The sequence below is a fragment of the Sapajus apella genome, unplaced genomic scaffold (genome assembly GCF_009761245.1).
Source record: "Sapajus apella isolate SASKATOON/1434 unplaced genomic scaffold, GSC_monkey_1.0 scaffold1904, whole genome shotgun sequence".
Classification (NCBI taxonomy): Eukaryota; Metazoa; Chordata; class Mammalia; order Primates; family Cebidae; genus Sapajus; species Sapajus apella.
In genome coordinates, this window is record NW_022438830.1 from 1,406 (window position 1) to 10,700 (window position 9,295).

At 55.6% G+C, this 9,295-nt stretch overlaps 1 pseudogene; it reads left to right on the top strand.

Moving 5' to 3' along the window:
- Positions 1-3,700: 3,700 nt before the first annotated feature.
- Positions 3,701-6,061, top strand: LOC116547024 (annotated as a pseudogene).
- Positions 6,062-9,295: the final 3,234 nt, after the last annotated feature.

A 9,295-nucleotide genomic window follows, 5' to 3' on the forward strand; every position in this document is an offset into this window, starting at 1 on the left:
TGGAGCTGGCACAGGGCCTCTGTTCCTGGAAACCACAGGTGCTTTCCCCATAAGCCCACCCAACCCTGCAGTAGGGCAGCTGCCAATGGAAAAGTCAGCCAGGAGCAACCACATGGCCTGTCCCTTGGCTAAGAGGGAAACTAAATTAGAACATGCTGAGCTGGGCTGAGGCTCTGGTGCCAGGTTGTGCCCAACATCCATTTTTTTTTGACAGTCTCAAAAAAAAAATACAAAACAAAACCACAGACACAATCATAGCTCACTGCAACCTCCATCTCCTGGACTCAAACAATCCTCCAGCCTCAGCCTTCTTGAGTAGCTGGGACCACAGGTGCAGGCGACCATGCTCGGCTAACTTTTTTTTTTATAGAGGTGGAGTCTTGCTATATGGCCTAGGCTGGTCTTAAACTCCTGATCTCAAGTGATCCTCCTGCCTTGGTCTCCTGAATTGCTGGGATTATAAGCATGAGCCACCACAGCTGGCTCCCTTGGTTTCTGAGCCTCAGTTTTCCTACCTATAAATTCTGTGACTCAGCAAGCTACTTTCAGCCAAAATTTTACCTGGAATCCAACGTGAACGAAGGGGCACCTTTAGGGCTATTGCCCAGGAAGAAGGGACAGGGGACCTCAGCCACTCCATCCTGGGGCCCAGCCTCCCATCTTCCCTGCCTTGGGTTCATCCTGCCCACCCCATCCAGCCGCTGACATGGGGAACATAGCCCCCCTGGAGGTTCCTGGGGCTGAGCCACTCACATCTCAGACACTAGACCTTTCATCTTTTCCCGTTTCCCCCGCAGCCCCTTCCCTGGGGGGCCCACAGTTGCTGCTAGACCTCACAACCATCTGCACTAGTAAGGGCCGGCACTGGTGCTGAGCATACCCAGGGGAGGGACCTCTGACTGTTACCTCCAGGTCTCTCTTGGTGATGGACTCCTCCTCCATGTGAAGCTGCAGATCCTCCACCTTCCCGCAGGAGAGGGAAAGAGGCGGCTGACCTGGCTTTGCCAGAGACGGGCTTCACTGAGTGAGCAATGGCAGAGAGGCAAGGCCATCAGAATGGCCCAGAGTCCGCACTTAGAGAATGCAGAGGGAGCCATCCCAGAAGATCAGGAACCTGCCCAGAGTCCTATGGCTGAGCAGGGCAGAGCATCCTGGAAAGCTCTAGACCTCCCAATCTGCTGACCTGCACTTGAGGAAGAACCACCAATAACTCATGAATGGGAGTGTTTAAGGCAACACCCTTCCTTCCCAGGGTGGTGGGAAATAAAATAAAGGACAGGGTGACCTGGGGATGTGAGTGACAACACTGTTTTCTTTTTTTTTCTTTTGAGACAGAGTCTGGCTCTGTTGCCCAGGCTGGAGTGCAGCCACGTGATCTTGGCTCACTGCAGCCTCCACCTCCGCCTCTGTGGTTCAAGCGATTCTCCTGCCTCAGCCTCCAGAGTAGCTGGGGTTACAGGCATATGCCACCATGCCCAGCCAATTTTTTTTTTTGAGACAGAGTCTTGCCCTGTTGCCAAGGCTGAAGTGAAGTGGTGCAATCTCTGCTCACTGCAACCTCCACCTCCTGGGTTCAAGCGATTCTCCTTTCTCCTGAGTAGCTGTGATTACAGGTATATGCCACCATGTCTGGCTAATTTTTGTATTTTTAGTAGAGACAGGGTTTCACTCTGACCTCTGATCCTGTGATCTTGTGATCCACCTGTGTTGGCCTCCCAAAGTGCTAAGATTACAGGCATGAGCCACGGTGCCTGGTCATTCTAAAGTTTTTAAATAAGCTTTTTAATTTTTATTTTTTGAGATGGCATCTCACTCTATTGCCAGGGCTGGAGTGCAGTGGCGTGATCTTGACTCAGTGCAACCTCCACCTCCAGGGTTCAAGTGACTCTCCTGACTCAGGCTCCCGAATAGCTGGGATTACAGGTGCCCACCACCATGCCAGCTAATTTTTGTATTTTCAGTAGAAATGGGGTTTCTCCATGTTGGTCAGATTGGTCTCAAACTTCTGACCTCAAGCAATCTGCCCACCTCGGTATCCCAAAGTGCTGGATTACAGGCTTGAGCCATTGAGACTGGCCTTTTTTTTTTTTTTTTTTTGAGATGAGACTTGCCAGATTGGAGTGCAGTGTTGTGATCTCAGCTCACTGCAAACTCTGTCTCCCAAGTTCAAGTGACTCTCCAGCCTCAGCCTCACTAGTAGCTGGGATCACAGGTGCCTGCCACCATGCCCAGCTATCTTTTGTATTTTTGATAGAAACTAACAGGTTTCACCATGTTGGCCAGGCCAGTCTCAAACTTCTGACCTCAAGTGATCTGCCCACCTCGGCCTCCCAAAGTGCTGGGATTACAGGCTTTAGCCACTTTGACCAGCTTCTCTCCCTGCATCTTTATGTGCCTGCAAGGCCAAGAGGTCGCTCCTGACCCCTGGGTTAGGGTGGGGGCCCCAGAGGCCCAGGGGTCAAGGCTTGGGCTGCGTCCCAAGGACCTGCATCCCTGCAAGAGGATGCACCGGGCAGGTTTGGAAGAGGCTCCTCTGGAGCCTGCTTGGAGTCCTGCTGGGGAAAGTGAGTGGAGGTGCTTCTTGAAGAAACAGGGGAACTTTGGGAGGATGAGGCAGGTGGATCACAAGGTCAGGAAATCAAAATCATCCTGTCTAACACGGTGAAACCCCATCTGTACTAAAAATACAAAAAAGCCCAGTGTGGTGGCGGGCGCCTTTAATCCCAGCTACTTGGGAGGCTGAGGCAGGAGAATCGCTTGAACACGGGAGGCCGAGGTTGCAGTGACTTTGCACCACTGCACTCCAGCCTGGGTGACAGAGTGAGACTCCATCTCAGAAAGAAGAAAAACAGTGGAATTCCACGTGTCTCAGGGGTTCTGTCCTGGCCTGCCCCTGGATCGTCCAGCTTGGGCCAGGGTGGGGAACAGACCTCGCCCTTCTTGGCTGGGAGGAGGGTCCTGCTTCCCCAAAGGCCGAGCCCAGGGTTCTCAGATGCTGGCCCCACCCAGCAGAGCCTGGCCCCACCCAGCAGAGCCTGGCCCCACCCAGCCTCTCTAGGACTGGCACTCGCCCTCAACCAACATGGCTCCGACGGCTTCAGCACGTCACGCCACCCCCTCCCCCGCCAGACTCCTCCCACACTGCTCTTAGCCCCGCCCCTGAGCGGCAGAGACGTAAGCGTGGCACGGGGGCAGACGGTGGCGTGGGCGGCCGTTGGGCCGCTGTTGTGGGGCTGCGCACAGGGGCTTCAAGGCGGGATGCCGTACCCCCGGGCAGGCGCTTCAAGGCTGGATGCCGTACCCCCAGGCAGGTGCTTCCAGGGGGGATGGCGTACCCCCGGGCAGGTGCTTCAAGGCGGGATGCCGTACCCCCGGGAAGGCGCTTCAAGGCGGGATGCCGTACCCCCGGGCAGGTGCTTCAAGGCGGGATGCCCTACCCCCGGGCAGGTGCTTCCAGGCGGGATGCCGTACCCCCGGGCAGGCGCTTCAAGGCAGGATGCCGTACCCCCGGCAGGTGCTTCAAGGTGGGATGCCGTACCCCGGGGCGGGTACTTCAAGGCGGGATGCTGTACCCCCCCAGCAGGTGCTTCAAGGAGGGATGCCGTACCCCCGGGCAGGTGCTTCAAGGCGGGATGCCATACCCCCGGGCAGGCGCTTCAAGGCGGGATGCCGTACCCCCAGGCAGGTGCTTCCAGGCAGGATGCCGTACCCCCGGGAGAGCCCGTCGTGGGAGCACAAGTCGCTCGACAGCCTCGGGAGCTTCCACGCCGACTTCTCCGACCACGGGCGCCGGGACTTAAGGAGCGGTGGTAGCCGCAGCTGCTGCGGAGGTGAGGGCTCGGGGCAGAGCCGGGAGGTGCCCGGAAGCCTGGCGAAGGGAGTGGGGGAGTCCAGGTCCCCTGCAGGCTCCTTCCCCTCGGCGCCCCGGAGTTGGGGGCCTGGAGGAGGGTCAAGGGGCTTGGGGGCGTGGGTTTGGGGGGACAGGGAGACTTGGGAGGTCCGGGGCAGCAGAGAAGGCAGGAGGGGAAGGAAGCGACCCTGCCGAGCCCCCTTTGGAGGCAAAAACTGAGCCCAGGCAGTGTCCTTCTTTTCAATGTTTATTTTTAATATTTAACAATTTTTTTGAGACTGGGTTTGGCCGTGTCGCCCAGGCCGAAGTGCAGTGGCGCAATCCTATCTTCAGTGCCCAAGCTATCTTCTAGCAAGCTTTGCAAGTTAGCTGGGTCCCCCATGCCTGGCTAATTAAAAACAAACCACATACACACACAAAAAAAACTTTTTTTTTTTTTTTCTTTTAAGGATATAGGGTATCCCTACGTTGCCCAGGCTGGTCCCGAACTCTTGGCCTCAAGCCATCCTCTTACCTCTTACAGTGATCTCCCAAAGCACTGATTACGGGTATGAGCTACTCAAACATTCAGCTGACCAGAGTGACGTGCGCTGCACAGAGCTGGGCCTGGGGATCCTAGAGGAGGAGACAGTTTAGACATCCTGAGGTCAGCTCTACTGAGGCAGTAGAGTACCTTGGTTTCCAAGTTTCAGATAGAAAACAGGATGTGATATCGGGTTAAGGATGCCACCCCTGTTCCCCTTCTGACTTGGATGTGGTCAGAAGAGATGTGGGGCTGATGTCTGGGCCACTTTTGCCTTCTCTGCATCTTCTTTCTCTGACTTTGTGGCACTCAGTATAGGAGGAAGAAAGGAGAGGGCTGGGTGCCAGCAGGAGCCCCACTCACAGTGTGCTAAGCAAAGCCCCCCCATCCCCCAACCAGCCTTCCTCCCTGCCAGGCAGTGGGTCATCTGCCTCTTAGTCATGGGTCTGAACCTTCTTGCCTGGGGCTGGGATGTGGCCCTGGGCTCCGCCCTGTCTTGGGAGATACTGGGCCCCATCCACTCCGAGGAGGAATTCCTGGCCCCACTGGCCCAGGTACACAAACCACCCTGGCAGTTGACCTGTCACCTGCAAATTATCTGTCTGTTCCGCCAAGAGTCCCGCTATGTGTCAGGGCTTCTGCTAGGCCTGGGGGCACAACTGAGAAGCACACTGGTTTTGGATCCCTTTGGAGACCTAGAAACTGAGTCCTGCCCTTCTCTGTGCAGACGGGCCCCACCCTGGACATGCTGGTTCCCTCCACCTTCGACGACATTGACTAGGACTGGCGGCTGTGGCATTCTGTCAGCTGGGTGTGGTGTGAACTGGAGTTGACCCTGCTGGAGCAGTGGACTCAGGACCTGTGCACAAGAGGGGCGCTGAGGATTGGCAGTGCCCACTCCTATGCCATCATGGTCAGTGCGGCCATGAGCAGGTAGGGCAGGTGGGTCGGCATTGTTGCTGAACAATATAGGACCTCTGGTTGCCAGCCACAGCTTGTCTTCCTGGGGTGGGACGGTGGGGGGCCCTGCCTTGCCCTGTCCTGGGGGCTGTGCCCTGTGTACAGGGATAGGTGGTCTGATCTACCCCGTTGGGAGGCCATTCTTCCCATGTGGCTGGCAGGCCTCTGAGCCCCATGCTGCAGGTTATGTGAGGGAGTACCCCATAGCAGGGCCCCTCCTCATGCCCTGACCTGCCACCCCCTCGCCATATCTCCTGTGTCTGCAGTGGGTGAACGGGGTCGATGTGCTAGAGCATGAGGGGGGCTACCTCCCCTTCAAGGCCAACATCAGCAGCCTGGTCCAGGTGGGGACCCTGCCCTCCCACCTCCATGTCACTGTCACCATCAACAACACACTCACCCCCTTCCCCCTGCCACCAGGGACCATCCGCTACATGACCGACACCTCCAAGTGGATACCATCGTGCCTCCACTGCCTGTACCCACCTTCCCGCTCCACCCCGTGGTCTTCCTGATAGGGATAGGGTGGCCTTTGAATATTGGAGGCCCTGGATCTGGGGAGGCTGTGGAGACATTCCAGCTGAGGCCAAAGGACCCAGGGCAAGGACCCAGCGAACCACAATTCTCCCACCCTAGATATCCCAAGGGTTACTTTGTCTAGAACACAGACTTTGACTTCTTCAACTCGGCAGGACTGCAGCGGTCTGTGCTTCTGTACACGATACCCACCACCTACATCTATGACACCATCACCACCGGCGTGGAGAAAGACAGAGGTAAAGGCTTCTGGTAGGATCCTTTCTCAGTGGGGCCCAGGGTGGCTCTGTTTGGAAAACTCTCCCAGATAAAGGTTCTCCCAGCATCTCTAAACCCTCACAGGTTCCCATCCACCCATGAAGTTAAAATCCAGGCTGTCAGGCACTGGCTCCCAAAATCACTGGTTTGGCTGGCCTCACTTGGAAAAGAGGGGTCTGGTCTAAGGTCACACAACTCAGAGTGGCAATCCTGTCCCTTCCCCACGGTGCTGCCCTCACTCCATCTCCCCTTGGTACACATCGTGCTCAAGGAACAGGCAGCTTAGGAGGTGCTCCCGTGGCCCAAGCCCCACCTGAGGCCCCTTCATGTGCCCCCAGGCTGAGCAAATAGCAGTGTTGTCTGTCCGTGGTTTCACATTGAACTAATTATATATCCTAATCCTGCTTACCTGTGTGCCTTGATGACCATCTCTCTCCATCCTTTAATGACCCTGTGGCCCCCGTGGCTCATGGGTGAAGGTGTGCTGGGCCCAAGATGCCCCCTCCCAGGGTGGGCTTCCAGGACTCAGCTACTGGACAGTGACAGTCAGCCATGAGGGATAGGGTGGGACCAGGGCAGGGGCTCTCCTGGCTGCTGATACCTGTTCACCTGACCCCCGGCGTTGCTGCCACCCCACTATAGGTGACTAAGGTGTGGTCCCAGGGCACCTTCAGACTCAACCCCAATGATGAGGACAGCCAGTGAGCGCCACCTGAAGGTAAGACCCCTGCAGCCCCATCGCTTTCCTGAACTCCCTTCTCCACCTGGCCCTGGGCCACTTTGAGCATTAGCAGCATCATTTTGTTTACTTTGCCATTGGTAGACAGCAGCGGAGACCTCAGGACATGGGCCAGAAGCAGCGGCTCATGCCTATAATCCTAGCACTTTGGGAGGCTGAGGTGGGAGGTTCACTTGAGGCCAAGAGTTTGAGACCAGCTTGGGCAATACAGTGAGATTCTATAGCTACAAAAAACTGTTTTTCAAAAAAAAAGGGCCTCAGCAGAAATGGCGAGGGATTTGGGTAGGACCCAGAGCCCTGGTATAGGGAGGGAGGTCGACAGGGCTGATGTTGGCACAGTCTATATGCCCAAAGGGTTGACCCCTGTGGGCATGTAAACTGTGACCCTGCGCCTCCCTTCATCTCCAGGAGCTCAGCTTATTGGCAAAACCGCAGGCAAACTGCACACGGGACACAGCTGGAATGATCAGGGGCGTCTAGTTCCTCCAGCCCGCTGCTCCGTGCTGTCCCAACCTTGGGGAGCCCAGAGGGCAGTTAGAGCTCAGCAGGGACCTGGCTGCCTAGGGAAGCAGCAAGTTGGCCTCCCTGAGCACCACCTCCTCCTCACACAGGTGTTTACGGACCTCAGGCTGTAGATGCTGCAGACCTGCTCCATGCTCTTGGGTCTCTTCTAGGAGCTCATCAGGACCATGGTGGAATGGACAGAGGTGTGAGTTCCCCAGGGACAGCCCCAGGGCAGAGACAGGTGTGATGGCAGCCTTAACAGCAGATCTAGGTGGCAGGGCTGAACAGGGTGGGGGTGCCGGGCCCTAGGGGACAGGGACATCCCAGAACTCTAGGATCAAGGCAGAGCAGCCAGGAGTGGGGCATTTCCTGCAGGCCCCAATACTCGAGTCCATGCCAATCTAGCCCAGCAGTCAGGGAAGGCTCACCCTTTGTGGGGCCTGGTGTGGTGGCTCACAACTGTAATCCCAGCACTTTGGAAGGCAGAAGCGGGAGGATCACCAGAGCTCAGGAGTTCAAGACCAGCCTGGCCAACATGGTGAAACCCTGTCGTTACTAAAAATACAAAAATTAGCTGGACATGGTGGTGTGCACCTGGAATCACAGCTGCGTGGGAGGCTGAGGCTGGAGAATCACTTGAACCTGAAAGGAGGAGGTTGCAGTGAGCTGACATTGCATCACTGCACCGCAGCCTAAGAGACGGATTGAGATTGCATCTCAAAAAATAAAAAGTAAAAAGGAAACTCACCCTTATGGATTTGAGGGAAGGAAGCTAAATCACTATCTTGGCTGTGCCTGGAGCAGCCAGTCTCTCTCCCCACCCTGCCTGTGCCCGGTCTCCCATCCCATATTCCGTGTCCCCACCCAGCCCATCTGGCAAAAGAGCCAAAGGCTGCCTCCTGCTGGCCTCATCCCAGGCTTTGGCTTCTGGGACCTGGTGTCTTTGGGTTTGGATTTGTTCCTTGCAGACCTGGATGGGGAGCTGCTGAGGAGCCACCATGTGTTGTCAGAGACCCCTCCTCTTCCTCAACTCCCTGTGACCCCTGTTTCTCAGACCTGGGGGGAAACAAGGGCACATAAATTGTCACCCAGGAGGTGGGGTGGGGCTTCTAGGAGGAAGTGTCTGCTACTGAGCGTGTCTGCGACTGAGTTCAGGGTTTCTTTAATTTTTTTTTTCTTTTTTTGTGAGACAGGGTTTCGCTCTGTTGCCTAGTCTAAAGTACAGTGGTGCGATCTCTCCTACCTGCAAGCTCCACCATCTGGGCTCAAGTGATTTTCGTGCCTCCACCTCCCAAGTAGCTGAGATTACAGGTGAGTGCCACCACATGCAGCTAACTGTTGTATTTTTTTCCAGTAGAGATGGGTTTTGCCATGTTGGCCAGGCTGGTCTCTCAAACTCCTGAGCTGAGGTGATCTGCCCACCTTGGCCTGTAAAAGTGCTGGGATTACAGGCGTAAGCCACTGTGCCTGGCCTAAATTTCAAATTTTTAACTTTTTTTTTTGAGACAGAGTTTTGTTCTTGTCGCCCAGGCTGAAGTGCAGTGGCACTCAGCTCACTGCAACCTCTGCTTCCTGGATTCAAGTGATTTCCTGCCTCAACCTCCAGAGTAGCTGGGGCTACAGGTTCATGCCACACCTAGATAATTTTTGTGCTTTTTAGTAGAGAACAGGGTTTCACCCTGTTTTCCAAGATGTTCTCAATCTCCTGATCTTGTGGTCCGCCCACTTTGGTCTCCCAAAGTGCTGAGATTACAGGTGTGAGCCACCGCACCCGGCCACATTTTTAATTTTTTAAGTTGTCTTCAGAGACGATTTCTTGCTCTGTCAACTAGGCTGGAGAGCAGTGGCTCGATCATAGCTCACTGCAGCCTCAAACTCCTGGATTCAAATGATCCTTCCACCTCAGCTTTCTGAGTAGATTGGA